This window comes from Spinacia oleracea, chromosome 4, assembly GCF_020520425.1.
Source record: "Spinacia oleracea cultivar Varoflay chromosome 4, BTI_SOV_V1, whole genome shotgun sequence".
Lineage (NCBI taxonomy): Eukaryota > Viridiplantae > Streptophyta > Magnoliopsida > Caryophyllales > Amaranthaceae > Spinacia > Spinacia oleracea.
Window position 1 is genome coordinate 38,667,804 of NC_079490.1, and position 16,762 is coordinate 38,684,565.

At 36.2% G+C, this 16,762-nt stretch overlaps 1 long non-coding RNA gene and 1 pseudogene across 1 annotated transcript; one reads left to right on the forward strand and one right to left on the reverse strand.

Annotated features, from left to right (window-relative positions):
* The first annotated feature begins 421 nt into the window (after nt 1-421).
* On the forward strand, nt 422-4,833 carry LOC130472557 (uncharacterized). Its single transcript, XR_008933123.1, has 4 exons — nt 422-676; nt 3,167-3,369; nt 3,447-3,542; nt 4,541-4,833. It is a non-coding gene; the product is annotated as an uncharacterized lncRNA (long non-coding RNA).
* A 6,122-nt stretch (nt 4,834-10,955) lies between these two features.
* On the reverse strand, nt 10,956-12,863 carry LOC110797428 (lysine histidine transporter-like 8; annotated as a pseudogene).
* Nucleotides 12,864-16,762: the final 3,899 nt, after the last annotated feature.

Here is a 16,762-nt window from a genome sequence, read left to right on the forward strand (position 1 = left end):
CTCCATCACATAAATGCAGGTAAAGCGGAGGAATTCCAGAATAAAATACAATTCAACCGTGGAGAAACCATGGAGAAAAGAAAAAACATGATACCCTACGCTGAAGTTGGCTTAAAATAATTCCCTCAAAAAAAGAAAAAAAGTACTTCCATCACAATACAATCAGAGCTAGATCCAACATGAGTTAATGTTTTCCTATTCAAGATCTTCTAGGAACACAAAAGACGCACTACTACAAAAATGTCATTTAATAGCGTTATTTTAATAGCGCTTTTGCCTATTCCGCTATCAAAAGTATAAAAAATAATATTTTATAGCGCTTATTAAAAAAACGCTGTCATACGGGCACTTATCATAGTGCTTAAATTATGTGCGCTATCGTATTAACACTTTATTATAGGGCTTCTTAAAAAACCCCTATTAAAATTTTAGGAAAAAAAACCCCTATTAAAATTAAGAGGAAAACCGACTGACTTTCTTCCGTCCTTCGATTTCTTCACTCTGCAAACCTCAAACCTCAAACCTCAAACCTCAATCTTCAATACTCTCAATAGACGGTGAAACTAGCCTAACAAAGTTCTTCACACGACGGCGATGTACGGTGGTTGTGATTTTCTTCAGGGGGCGGCGTTTCCTTTGCCAGGCGGTTCTTCTCACGGCCAAATCGAATTTCAAGGTAATCCATCCATAAGATTTGCGGAATTCTGTTGATTTATGTCTGTTTTTTTAAATTTGCGTTCTAGTGTGGGATTATTTTTAATTAAATTTCTTGAATTGGTTTTGTGGGGAAGAGGGTTTAGATTCAATTAGGATTTGTTTAATTATGGGTTTTAGGTTTTTGTTCCTCTGAATTAAAATACGTAGGCAGTGAGTATTTAGATTGTAATTAGGTTCTAATTCTTTATTTTGATAATGGGTTGTTGAATTATTTGATTTCAGAATTGCACTAGAGTATTACTTTTTTGCTGAATTATTATGAGATTAGTGCACAATAGCCTATATTAATGGAAGAAAAACTCATTTTTAGATTGATGACAAAGCACTTGTGTCAAGTTAATGAGGTTTGCTGATGGAGTAATAATTTGTTTTTTTGTTTTCTGGAGTTCTAGGAAACTGCAGTAGCTCACTATTTCATTTTTACGAAAATCTTATACCAACTGGAACTGAGATACTCCGTATTTTTTAGGATGTTTATCACTTTATCATACTAGTCTCAATTCTCCTTTGACGACTCTTGATGCACAATTCTCCTTTAGGAAAGAGCTTAGAATTCAATTTCAGAAAATTTGTTCATCATGTAATTAGAGTCGATCGGGGACTTTTGGTTGGTTGTTGATGAGATTGATGCCATGACCTGTATAATATATTGTTCTCTTAAGTGTGAGTTTCGATTCTTTTCTTGTCTTACTGTAATGAAGTTGACGGGGCGGGACCATAAAGTTCTAAACTTGCTTTTTGCGGTTCTGTTTCTGTATGTGACTATGAATCAATAGTGGATACTCATCTGACCTGCTACTCTTGCCTGCTCTGAATATTGATCTACTAATCTGCTGCTAATTGATTACTTTCTGTGCATACTGGTCTACTAATATGATGCTTTAATTTGAATACCGATCTACTGATATGCTGCTTCGAATACTAATCTACTGATATGTTGCTATGAATGTTGATATGCTGTGAATACTGATCTGCTGGTCTTGCTAATTATCCTGCACATTCTGACTACTGATACAGTATGAATTGATATGTTGTGATTTATCACCGTTATTTGTTCATTGAGTGAACTACTATCATACATATATACTATTACCTGTGTTACTCTGAAACGGTGGCTAGCATTCTTACAAGCAGGTAGCTACTGTCAAGACCTCAAAACTTGGGGTTTCAAGCTTGTAAGTATATCAGTAACATAGGTACACGACCTTAATTGCATTTGGAACAAGTTAAACTTCGTTATTTATGCTAAAATTTGGTATTATGTTGAAAAATATATTTTCTAGTTACCAAGTCAGAAATGAATACATTGAAGTATTGAATACATATGTTGTTTTTTCACTATCAAGTTTGTTTTGTTTACCAGTCATATTCCGTATATTTGCTTGATTTGCTTCTTGGTTCATTTTTTTAATCCTTTTCCTTCCTCTTCTTCTCCTTTGCCTTTCCCTTTGATGTACCCTTGCTATCAGCTTGAATATCCTTCATAGGAGCATTTTTAATGTCAGAATCTCTATTCTCATCAAAAATCTCTTTTTCCTTTCCTTTAACTTTGTAAGTACTCTTCTCAACTTTACTAGATAACACCGTATCATCATGCTTCTGAGAACCTTCTACTCCAGGGGTTGTTTTAGGAGCACATTTAACTAAGTTTCCACCAACACTTGCCTTGTCTTCATCTACCTTAGCATCACCTACGTTATCACTTAACTCTCCACAATTGTTCATGTTTCCATCCTGGCTCTGCATAACAGTCTTGTTCTCACTATTGGCTACTACTCCACCAGCGCCCTTCTTTTTCGGTACCGTCTTGATGATTTTCCTTTTGACTAGTCTTTTTACAGGAGCATCCTGCACCACGTTAACACCCGTTGTATCTGGTTTCACCTCCGGTTTATCTTCAGTAGAGTTCGGATTCTTATCGCTTTTGACACCAAATTCTTTGTCCAATTCTTTCACAACAACATCAGTTTCGGACAACTTCTTTGCTACTTTCTTTCTGGTAAAAAATTTGACACTAGTGACACCTGCAGGTGATGCGTCTTGCTGACCAGCAGTTTCTGAGTTTACACCCATTGGCTCAATAACCCTATCCTCCAACTTATTACTATCTTTACCTCCATTTTCACCAGTGACTATTTTATCAGCAACCTTCTTCTTGACAATTTTCGAGTTAAGCTCCTGAATTTAGCTTGATTAAGGTATAATAGTGCTTGAGTTAAGTTCGTTTCTTGACAAATCATTTACCTTTTGACCTTTAATCATATCTTAAATTCTGTATCAGCTCTTTCTAAATTTGGTCTATATCGCTCCCTTAAAATTTGGTCTAAACAGAGGGAAAGAACACAAATTTGAAAACCTATTGACTCCAGCAGGCTGCAATACTTTTTTTATTTTGATAACCTAACCTTTCTTTTGTACTTACATTAAAGTTTCACTTGTTTTTTCTCAGATCAATGACTTCGTCACAGCAGCATAACACTGAATTTGTTTCCCTCCCAAAGAAAGGAAAAGAAGAAAAAGGTTGTGGAGCCATTAGAATGAGTAAAGGTGTTCGAGCAAGGAATAAGGGGCTCAAATTTCAAGTTAATTGGAATAAGTGAAACGGAGCTTGCCACAAAGTTGAAAATGAACACAAAATGGCTAAAAATACTAGTAAGCATTTTATATATTATTTTATTAGTTTAATCTTAAAATGTATGTTTACCGACCTTTGGGTTTTTTTTTTGTAGTGTCCTTGCCAAGAATATTACATAGATTGTGGATATTATGTGATGAGATTCATGAAGGAGATAATCTCACACAAGCGACTTCAAATTCCCGAAGTTGTAAGTCTTTTTTGCTGAACTTTTTTGTTTTTGCAAATCTGAACTTAGTTTTGCGGTGTATTTTTCAGACACTTGCAAAGATTATGATAACTAGCCTTAATAGCTGAACTCAGTTGTATTTTCCATTCATTTTCTGCATATCTGTAGATTGGTGCCCCATATTTTGCATTCTGCCCAGTTCTGCATATCGGCATTCTGTATTTAGTTAGCAGATCTAGGTTCAGGGTGGTACACTAGGCTAGCATTGTTAAAATCAAGCAACCACAATCATCATCATTTTATCTATTGTAACTGATTGTAGAATTGAAAACTACCCTTGTCCTTAATAACAATATTAAATACTAGTCCCTGAAGCACGTACTTGCAAGTCAACCCATTAGGTGCAAAGCCCAATTTTAGCATCTTATTCTATAACTCCATTAATTCAGTAGTGTTGCTTTGCTCTTATCTTAAGAAGTTCATTATAAATATTGTATCGTAAAGCTGATACTTCACAGAAAGTGAAAGAAGCAAGGATTCTACTTTATCAAAATTATTTTCTGTACATTACGCAAATACCAAAGCACTGCAAATATTGTTAAGTTTAAGGTCAAATAAGTCCATTTCTTACATCAGAACTTCTGCCTCTAAGCATTTTCTCAATCTGCACAAGCAGCTTATTAGGTTTTGATAAATGGATAAACATGGTATAACCCTCCTTTCTAGCATTGTTAATTTTTTTTCCTGAGTTGTTATGGTCAGCTTATGCTATCCCTGGGCGATATCTGCATACCATGAGCTTTTAGATGAATAAAATTTACATATTTTACTTCTATCATGCACTCTTTGTTCGGTTATGGACTCGCTTCTGCTGTGAACGTATGTTGGGACTTTCATCCATCGTTAGTGCAAAGAACTCACAAATTCACTTAATGTATAGCACTTAATGTTTATGGTAATACTAATTCTTTCTGGTTTTTTTCCTTATGTATGAATTCTTATACCCCATTGTTTTGCAGTACTTTTCAGATTGTCAGTTTCCAAGTTATGACAAAGAGCAGATTGGAGAAGTAAGAACCGAACGGGTGCCCCATGTTGTTCAACAATTGTATAATTGCTAGGTTTTGTTGAAGGAACCAACAAACCTAAGCCTCTACTGATTAATGTATTTTACGTAGTTTTATGTTTAGAGTTTTAGTTTAGATCTATGTAATTGGTTTTATTAGGGTGACAATTGCAAAAATTCTTTTAATTGAGGTTTGGAAATTAATTTTGAACTATTTACTATTCTTCAATATATGGTGTTATTTATGGCAAAAAAAATTAATATATTTTTCAGGTATATTATATATATATATATATATATATATATATATATATATATATATATATATATATATATATATATATAAACCTTTGATAGCGTTTCATATACATCCACTATAGAAAATAATTTAAAAAGGGCGCCAAATTTTAATAGTGTTTCTTTAATAGCGCTTATAATGTGCTATGAAAGAAACATTTGAATTATCCTAATCTTACATATGAAAGCGCTTTTGAAAAGCGCTATTAAAGGTACCTTTTACTTTTAATAGCGGAGCCATCAACAGCGCTTCAAGAAGCGCTGTTAAAAGCATTATTAAGCGCTATTAAAAGCATTTTCTGTCGTAGTGACGATAATGAAAAGAGAGATAAAAAGACAGATAATGCAATGAATTGACCTGACCTATTTTACTGGTTTCCATGTAAGCATCAATAACTTTACTTATGATCTCTTGTCTTGAGCAGACTTCCATCAAGCACCATGGCCGAGCCACCAAACTGGATATTTATGTCATATTATCCTTGCTTCTCACCAGTTGGATCCTCAATGTGAAATTTTCCCTGCGAAATAAATAGATGTTAAACTTCAAATAGGTAAAGAAAAAAAAAGACTACGCAACCAGATACAAGGAGTACATATATGATGTTCAAGTACAAAAACAAGGTACTGTTAATTTAATAGAAACAAAACAGTGCACCAAGAGACACAAGCTAACCTTCAGTAGACTCAACAGATGATCTTCGCTCTTTCACCAACTGGAAACTCTGTGCAATTCTCCATCCTTTGCATTTCATCAAGTAAGCCATAACTACAGATGGTGATCTGCAACAGGAAGAACTTCAAAACTTAGTAGTCAAATAAAAAATAAGAAACAAAGGGTTTGTGTTCATAAAGGAACCACGGGGAAATGCGGGTGTCTGATTGCAATGGGAAACAGGCACATGGCGATGAAAAAGTATGCAAGTTTAGGCTCCCTTCCACATTGGTACATGAGCCAGATGCTTAAAAGTTGATGGCATTGTAGCCTGGAACGTACAGCCAAGTTGTCAACTCAAATGTAGAAAAAATAAAACACCAAAATATACTACTAGAAATTGCACATTTAACGACAATGTATTACCGACACCATCAAATTTTTTCGTTAAAAGTAATAGCGCGCAAATCAATTACGACTAATCAGTAACTATGTCGTTATTGTTCAGTGAAAAAAAATAAATTAAAAAGATAAATTACAAATGTTCGTCGTTATTTCCAATTTCTACAACGCGGCCTTTTAAGTTTGAAGCCCGCTTCAGATTCCAGTCGCCTCTAACCTACTAAAACCATCTAATTAGATCGTCTATGATTTCCGATTCTCAATTTGATCTATCCCTCTATCTCTTCAAAGATGCAATTGGGTGCTGAAGCTAGAGGTTTTTCGCACTTTGTTCATAATTTGGATGTCGATCTCTGTTGTTCTCAATGTGTAAGTTTTTTATGATTAATTTTCTGTTGTTTGATGAATTATGTGCTCTATTTTATTTGTTTTAGATCGGAAAATTCGTGGTTGCAATTTGGGTTTTGTTATATGATCGCAGTAACTATAAATCGATTGTTTTGATGGGTTAGGATAGGTTGAATCTCTACATATTTGTATTTTTTTCCAACTTCTAATTGTAAATATTAGAGGGAGTTTGGGTTTAGAAAAATTTATAGGCTTGAAGGTAGGGTTCTCTCAGCTTAGTTGTTAAATTTGCTGCGATTGATCTTACCCGGAAACAAATTAAACATATTTTAAAATTAAAACGAAAATCATCAAGGTAATATTCATTTAACACTAAAGCCTATTCGATGATTGGTATTTGGCTTAATCGAACTAATTATGAAGTTATAATCTGGATTAGATTTGATCTTACCCCTGTTTATACTTTGTCTTCTCAATGGTGTGTCAAGATCTACAGAGATAGTAAGCATATTTTTTCTTCTTATTTCCGTATTTTCAGAGAGAAATAAGCCAATATAGTTCAATCCTGCTACTGTTCATCTCTCCGTTGAGTTATTACGTTTTTATTTATTATAATTTTCTTAAAATGCATTAAGGGTGGAGATATCCTTTAACTAACTGCCTTACTCATGCTGTAAAAAAAATGCCTTAATCATTGTTTATGGAGATAAGTTGTTGGTTCAATCTTCCGAGGGAGGCTTAGAGAACTCCCCAATTACTATGTGAAATATGTAGGATGAGTTAACACAACTATTAGATAACTACCTATTTCGTCTTCTGAGGTGGGCTAGAGGTTATCTTGTTTTTGCAGTTATATTGGGTGAGTTGACACAACAATGGGTTCTGTCGTCTGAGCGGCACTTAGAGGATTCCTCAATTCCAAAATTCCAAAATATATGCTGAGTGACTCAATACACGACCATTTTATAATAAATGGTTCAAGAAAAAAATGGTGGATGGATTAAATGAGACTCAAACTTTATGGATTGATATAGATATCCTTGAACTCTATTGTTCTCAAATGTATGATTCTTATCTTTAATTTCATCTTTAGTGCTAGCGCTAAAAAGTATAAGAAAATGTTATCTTTAGTGGTGTTGGAAACCTTAACTCTTAGATAAATGATATCCCCTTTCTTCCGTTTTGCATTATTTGATCTGACTTACTCCGTATGTTTTTATCTTTCTTCCCAATAGTGAGTCAAAGCATGAAGTGCCATTTAAAGCTTTTGAGCCATTTGACATTTCATAAGATTTTGGAAAGTATGTGGCATGTGTATAGGATCTCACTAATTTGAGCTGTGACATTATAACCAGTAAAGAAAGTGTCATTTTAATATCTAATTTAACTATGTTTTTCTGCTAGGAGCGAAATTCTTTTTCTGGCCTATTTTGAATATATAAATCTCTAACTATCGTCTGAAGGAAATTTGTTGACCTTTGATTTGTCGAAGTATGAAACCTTTGCTCGCTCCGATGTAGTTTTCCTCTAGTCAAATATCTATGAATTATTGCAAGATCTTTAAGGAATTCTTCGGCATGTGTTTTTTTTCCTTGTTCCTCTCCAGTCATGTATCTTTAAATTCTTGATTATTATCATTATCATATGGTCTTTGCTGGTACCTGATTGAGCCACATGAGGGTTGGCATTTGAATATGGCTCTGACAGTAACGTAGGTTTCATAAAAGAAGCTGAAGGGGTTTGATGGCCTTGCAATGTCAACTGGACATGGCAACGCCAAGAAGACTAAGGATGATGTTGAGAATAGGTTGTCACAAAGGTATGTTGCTGTTTAATTTTCTTTTTTGCAATGATGTTGATTCTGGTGAGAAAACGTGTATTAGACTAATATTTGAATACATGGTAAATAATTTTTTGGTAATATGTTTTACCGTTTGTGTGATCTTTTAAATCGTGGACCATTTATTTGGTATGCCTTTCAATAAAAGAAATTCCATATTTGTCATATTTTTTGATGTTTTGTGATTTCATGTGAGTTAACAAGTTGGAAATGGAGTGTTTCCCATTGTCATCTCCTCTATGCTTATTTGAAATTTTGTGGTCATAGCTGTTCTTCTAAATCATCGTTATAACATAGAAGTTTCTTTGGTTAGTGTAAAATGTTATTTATTGCTACGGAAAATATCATCTCCCCTTTTCCCTTTGCTAGTGGTTGCCATTGGTAGCTCATTGGCATCTATCTTTTAGCCTTTACATAAATGAAACACTAAAGAACATATCTTTAAGAATTGTGATTTAGAGGATGATTACTCCTAGCAATTGCTCTATCTTCCCCGAATTTATGCATTTTTTTTACAAGTACAAAGGGTTGTACAAGATAAATTAAGGCTGGAACCCGCTTCTAGACCCCTTTAACTGCTTAAGGACCCTTTTACAGAGGAAAGAAATATAAGTTCTGTGAAAATAAACCTTATACAGAGGATACCAGATATGAATCAAATGTCAACTACATCATCTGCTTTTATATGTATTGTTGATTTTTTAAAACTCATGTCTCTAGATTATCTGAATCTTGATGCAGTTAAAATGTTGCCAACATGCTTATAGGCACTCCTTCTGATTAACCTAAATCACTGTTTCTCGTAGATGATTTATGTTTGTACCACATTTTAAAAGTTTAGAATTAAGGCCTTCCTTCATCCCAACTTGATGGACATATGTCTATGTTTATGTTTCTTAGTACTAAATCTAGATATACATTTAACTTTATTATGGAATTTTGGTTTTGACATATTTATCTTACCTTCTTTCCTCTTACAAGGTTGAGAATAGCTCTGGAACTATGAATGATATGGCAAACTCAATGATGCAAAGGTTTTGGGACTCAGCACTTGCCTTAGACCCACCAGATGATTCTGATTCTCACAGGTATTTGTTTTATCTGGATTGTGCTACAAGAATTATGGTTTCATTATTAACGTGATCTTTTCACTGTGAAATGTATCGTGGACCATTTATTTGGTTTTGGGGGATGCGCAGAGTTCAACTGATCACTGTGTATAAAGAGATCACAGATACATTTCACACGGAGGCAATGAAGAAAATATAACTGCTATTTGATTTCCCGAATCTAAAGAGAGGTTCAAGATGGAAATCTCAATCAATTAACTCTTGTACTCATGTCCACTTACTGTCCGTTTCTTACGTTATGCTTGTACCATTACCCCCTAACATCAGTTTATAAGCCATGTACTGTTATCCTGTCACAATACAAATCAGACCTTGCCAAAAGCTAATTTCAAAAGTCCTAGTTTTAAAGAATAAACCTACTGATGGTACATGTTTTGTTTCAAATATTTATTTCAAGCTCACAGGAAACGGAACAAAACAAAACCAGAGAAAGAGTGATGGATACTATTAGCATAGCGAAGTTGCAGTTGGATGTGTGGACACCAGCTCCATGGCGAAGGTGATTACGACTACTGACACTACCTATGTCTAATCAGACAGTTAATTAAGTTAATTGTGCTACCGAAGAGACAATTTTCCAGCATTCTGGTACATTTGTTGAGGGCAGACCACAATTGTTTAGAGATAATGTCTTTACTTCGATTCCAATTGCGCAACACAGGTTCTTGACTTTGTAGTGTGTTTGTAAGCCCTGGTGGCTAGTTGAGTGTAATCCCTGATGGCTTGTGTGTGCTGGCTCCTTGGTGAAAGGGTCCTATGCTTTTGTAACCCTTTCAGTAATCTTATTTTTTTTCAAAGTGCTTGTGTCCTATTTTTTTTCAAATAATTTCAGGTATAATTTCCGGTCTTTGCTTACCTTATCTGGGCAGGGTATACCAATAATAGATCTTCATGTGGAAATGTATTCTTCATGTACTAATGTAATTTCTTTGTGTTCTTCTAGGTAGTACAACAGGTTTTTAAATCAAAATCTCGAGATCGGGTTGTAGGTTTTAGAGGAGGAATAAAGCTTAAAGATGTAAGGGGACCACAACCCAGTAGAGTTGAGCTTCAAACTAAATTGAATGCTGCCAACAAACAGAATGAAGTTCTTGCAAATCGCGTGGAGGAAGTACAAGCCAAAAACAATGAAATGAAGGAACGTGTAAGCTTGGTTGAGTCTAGAATGAAAATATTTCAAGATGCATTGGTGTCACAACTTAATGTTACTATTCCAACTTCACAAGCTGGATCAGAAATGCGAAAATAGGTCGAAGCTGCTATACATCAGTTCTAGATATTTGGTGCAAATTTTCTTACGTTTTGACTAACATTGAATTTGTTTATTATAAATCTTTTGTGATTGATTGCGTTAATTAATATAAATTTAGTATATAATTCTATATACTTTTTATGGTTTTGAATGAATGGCAGGTTACATATATTTTTCATATTTACGACAAACTATATATTTATTTTAGTCCCATTAACGTCGAAATATTTTGTGTTTGTTGGACGATAATTAAAATTATTGCGTCCATTTGATTCTCTTTTTACGTCAACTCTGTTGGTCGCTATTTGCTGTTTGTTTGACGTCATTAAATACATAATAACGACGAACAACCTTTTTGTCGTTAATAAATAACGACGAACACTAATTTCGTCGTGTAAAATTCACGACGAACGTTGACGTTAACACTAATAACGTCGGAAGCTATTACGACAAAAAACACGACGAACTTTTTTCGTCAAGCTATTACGACAAAAAACACGACGAACAAAATCGTTAAAGGTTTTAACGACGACTTTTGAGACTTATAACGACGAAAAAGTTTGTCGTTAAAAACCCTTTTTCTAGTAGTATATTACAAACTTAATTTTGTACCTGGATCTCCAAGACTAAATTGTGACCCCTGAATGCGAAAGCTATGATTCCAAGAGCATTTAGAATTGAGAACATAGTAGTTGTTGCAGATGGAAGTGCAATCGGTTCACAAAATATTTGTTGTGGTCTCGATTAACTCACAGAAAGCACCCAACCCATGGTAGAGTAAATAATAGCAGTGACTGCTCCAAAAAGAGAGAGTCCTGCTATGGAATTAAGATCTGGAAGAATACCAGGTGCCATTCAATTGTGGTCAGAGGATTTGACGAGCAAAGTGGTTCACAAACTATCTGGAAAAATAGTTTCATAGTCTCTCCTCTAACAAGTATTAGAGCAGTTGCAGTTCCAGCAGATAAATATACTGTTGGAAAGAGTGCAAGCTATACACCTAACTTTTTACCAAATACAGCTTCCGCCAGTTCAACGTATCTGTTGTATCTTTTCCCAGGCACAGCTTCATGTAGCTGAATCAAAATTCAAAGTGTGAAAAGTTGCCAAAAGTAGGCTATGGTCAATGAAAATATACCCCAACCCCTGTAAGACATTCAGATGAAGCATTCAGGCTATAATCTATAATAACCAAAATATGTCTTGCTTTTCAAATACCAAGTATACATAAGAGATAAACCTAGTGAAATCAAATTTACTGCAAAATCTAGAAAATATTTAAGAATTGGTTTCTCCAAATATTTAAGAATTGGTTTCTCCAAAGATCCACCACATATGACCTATACCACTTAAGTCGATAAAATTCTTTATCTCATCTAGTAGTTTCCACGAACATAGCAGCTAGCACAAAGCACAAGGGCATACTGCACGATATCTAAAGATGTCTTTGGATAACACTGGACTATTTCATGCCAAGTTAGACCACTCTCACTGACAGATGCATTACTAGTAACTACAGTATCACACATATCAAACTCAAAGCTCCAACACAAATTCAATCTAACAATGATGTATGACACTTAGAATTTGGTAAGTTAAACCTAGAGATCCTAAGCAATCATGAAGAGTATTACATCTCCAAAAGGCTCATTCTCTGGTCAAACTAGGATCATCATTTCACAGAACCATTTCTTAATACCAATTTGGCTATTAAACAGACTACATAATCTCTACACCATAGATATGCTACTCAATCGAATCAAACAGCAAAATGTTTCACCCAATCAATAATAAACAAGATCTACCAACATACAACCAATCACAAAAGCTAAATGTGAGAGAAAACTACATCATATATTCAAAGACTTAATCTTTAAAATTCACAAGACAAAACAGAAAATTCTACCATAAAATAAATCAAAAACTAAAAATAAAAACAAAATAAAGTGACCTAGAGCAGAATCAAAATCCACAAGAACAGGACTTAGAAGAAAATAAAATTAAAACAATTGAAGATATCTAAAAATACAATAATTCAAATACTGATTCAACCTAATCAAATAAGCAATAGAATTAAAATCTCAAATTCATCAGCCTTGAATAAATCGATTACAAAAAACCAAAACCCTAGATTCACCAATATCAACATAAAAAAAGGGGCAAAATATGATAAACTTCGAAACTAAGGTCGGAGAAAGAAATTACCTCAGTAAAGAGGTACGCAAAGAGGGCGGCAATGAAAACCTAAATACCAACACCAACACGATCGACGTATTCTCCAGCCTTCAAAAGTTGAGCAAGAAGACCCACCGGAAACTGCAAACCATTATTACTGCTTCGAGATTTCGCCATCTTCGTCGCGCCGAAACCTAGGGTTTCACTCTTCCTGCCGTTTTCGTTGAGCTTGAATATTTGGAGATTTAGGAATTTTCACCGTTAAATTGCAACAGGGAGGCGGAGGAGAAGTGTTGAGATTTTGGAATACTGGAGGAGTGAGGAAATTGTAGTTCAAAGGACCTGACCGGGAGGATGAGTGAGAGAGGTTAGGGGTTTCAGGGTTTCGAAAGAAGGGATGAGAGAGAAAGATATGTTTACTCCCTTAAAAAAGAAAAAAAGAAAAAAAGAAAGAGATATGATGTTTATCTATTTAGAAAAAACAGGAAAATAAGTATGTGGATAATGTACTGCAGACCAAAACCTTTCCCCAGTCCATTAATGATACCACTATCTGTATTATACCCAAGACTGCTCTACCAGAGTCCATAAAGCAATTTAGGCCCATAAGCCTGTGTAATGCCAGCTATAAAATAGTGTCAAAAATATTAGTCAACAGGATCAGACCTCTTTTGAAGGACATCATCTCCCCAAATCAGAATAGTTTCCTACCTGGAAGGGGCTGTGAAGTTAATTACATTGCAGCTTCTGAAATCTTACACTCCATGAAAACCAAAAAAGGGAAGTTTGGGTGGTTTGCTCTTAAGATAGATCTTGAAAAAGCTTATGATAGGCTGGAGTGGAACTTCATTAGGTTTTGTTTAGCAAGGAAAGGCTTTGATAGAAACTCCACAGACCTCATTCTTAATTGCATTGCCTCTCCTGCAACATCTATCATTGTAAATGGAAAGCTCTCCCCCTCCTTTAAAACCACTAGAGGAATCAGACAAGGAGACCCAATATCCCCATATGTTTTCATTATTTGCATGGAGTACTTAGCTGATATGATTAGTGAGGCTGCCTCTAAGGAAAACTGGAAACCCTTCTACTTGAAGAGAAATGGCATCCCCATCACCCATTTGATGTTTGCAGATGATCTGCTTCTGTTTGGAGATACTTCTGCCAAAACTCTCAGTGGCATGAAGGAGGTCCTTAGGAACTTCTGGGACTGCTCTGGCCAAAAAATGAATAACTCTAAGAGCAAGATCTATTTTTCCAAACACACCCCCCAAAACCAAAAAGATCTATTCTGTAACACTCTAGAGGTACAACCAAGCCCTGACTTAGGAACATACCTAGGGTTCCCCTTGACAGACAAAAGGCCAACCAAGAACCAAACTTTAGACATTTGCAGGAAAATTAAGAACAAACTGGCCTCCTGGAAGGCTAAATGCCTCAGCAAAGCTGGTAGGTTAGTACTTATAAAGTCCACCTTGACCACCATAGCAAATTACTCTATGCAAATTCTGTACTTACCAAAGAAAACCCTCCAGACTATTGACCAAGTTTGTGCTAATTTCCTATGGGATTCAGAACCCCAGAAAAAGAAAACCCACCTTGTAGCTTGGCTCAAGGCCTGTGGACCATTAGAAGTAGGAGGGCTTAGTGTTAGATCAGCTGTAATGATGAATAAAGTGCTAATGACTAAACTCTGCTGGAAATTTAACACAGGGGAAAACCTAGCCAGTAGCCTAATCAAGGAAAAGTATGTTGATAATAGACCCTACCCTGCCCCTTTCTCAAAAGGGTCTCATATTTGGCAAAATGTTGGAAAGGGGTGGAACATGTACAAGGACCTTACTGCTTGGTGTATAGGGGATGGAACCCAGATCAACCTTTGGTTAGATAATTGGACAGGAAAAGGTTCACTTAGATCTATAATACAAGGACCCCTAACCAGAGATGAATTTGCACACACTGTTAGTGACATTAGGAGGGATGGCCATTGGAACTTAAGCTGCATTTCCTTCACCCTACCCACTGACTTAATCCAATGGATTCAAGCCATTCCCATCCCTCAGTTTGGTGAGGATGCCCCCTTCTGCTCTCTATCAAAAGGGCTCCACTTTGACTCAAAAACAGCTTACAACACCATTTGGAACACCCACTTCCCTGACACAGACTCAAGTGATAAATGGAGTTGCATTTGGAAAGCTAGATGCCCACCTAAACTGAAAATATTCCTTTGGCTTATTCTTTGGGGAAGACTCCCAACTGCATCCCACCTATCCAGTAGACAGATTATCCCTAATGGAAATTGCCAGTTTTGTCCTAATACCCAGGAAGACATGGTACACTTGTTTTTAAACTGCCCCAGAGCTACTGAATTTTGGAGTAATATTGAGTTTCAACCCAAGTATAACCATCTCCACTCTGATGTTGAAAATTGGTTCCTAGATAACTTGAATGATACTGGGCTATCCCAGGTTTTGAACACTACAAACCAAACAGTTTTCATCTTTTGCCTTTGGAGAATATGGAATAGAAGGAACTTATGGATTTTTCAAAAAGAAAACAAAAGTATTCAGTCTTGGTGTCACCAAACTCTATGGTTAGCAAAAGAGCATGGAAATATAGAGAGTAAAGGAACACAACAGATTAAGCCAGTGCATTTGGACTCCCCTAGTCCCTCAAATTACTTTGTTAAATGCGATGCATCTTTCTGTTCCTCCACTCTCCTTGCCTCCTATGCAGCAATTTGCAGGAATGAAGATCACACATTCATGGCTAGAATAGCTGGAACCTTCACCAGTACCTCAGCTGCTGCTGCAGAAACTCAATCTATCTTTATAGCTATCTCATGGGTCATCATCAAAGCATGGCAGAATGTGACTATATTTACAGATTGCAAATCAGCAGCAGAACACCTAAACAATGACAACCCTCCAATTTCTTGGCTGTCTAACCTATATGCTAAATGCAGGGAGTTGCAAAGAACCCACGGGAGCCTCTGGGTGAAATTCAGAAGAAGGGAGCACATCATGGAAGCAGACTACGTGGCAAGGAAGGCCAAGGACAGGCTGAGTCTGTTGGATCAAGGCAGTGATTTAGAACCCCCCCCCCCCAGTTTAACTACTGATATCTCATCAAACAATGACACTAATTTTTTGGGAGCATGTTTGCTTCAAAGTAATTGGGCGATATGTGCCTGTATTTTGACCTCCACACGGAGTGGAGTTAGCTGAAAACTTATTATGTATGTGCACTCTAATATTTAAGTAATCAAGTAACTCATTTTCACCAAAAAAAAAAAAAAAAAAGCATAACAGGTATATTGTGTCATAGATTAGTAAATGTGCGTCGCACATGAGTAAAAGGAATCAGCAACTTTTCGGTAGGACCGCCTTACAGGCGCGTGTAGGAAAGACCGGGTGTGAAACCACGCGCGCGTGGCCTCACGCGCGATATAAGTTGAAATTTTTTCTCTCTCCTCTCATTTTCTGCAAACGCTCTCCTCTCATCCTTCTCTCTACCACACAAAATCCTAACCTTCTGCAACACCAAACCTAACCCCTCAGCCCCGCTCTCTCTCTCCTCCAACACTCTCGCCGTCCCCTCCAAAACCATAGCCACCTTCATTCTCTCTTCTCCGGCCTTCTCCTTCTCCGATCTGTCCTCTCGCCGCCGTTGCAAGATGCACCACCATGGATTCCGACTGTCTCAGCCTCTGTTCTCCGCCGACCATGGATTTCGTTTGAGGTTTTAGGTTTTCGGTTTTTTTCCTTTAATTTTGTTGAATTTGCAATTTAGGTTTTTGATTAATTTGGTTGATATTTTAGATGTTTGATTTCATGAGAATTGAAGAGGGGGCGGTGACGGTGGTGGGGATGTGGCTGGTGCTGCTAGGAAGACGTTGGGTTTCGTGAAATGATAGGGAGTTGTTGGAGGTGCGCGGTTTCAGTGAAATGACCGTTGTGGTGGAAGCTTGCCTCAAGGAACAATCCGCCGGGAAACAGCGAGAAAGGAAGGAGAAGCGGAGCTTTTCGGATCAACACCATCTCACCGACGGGAACATCATGTTCCAGATTTTTTTTTTT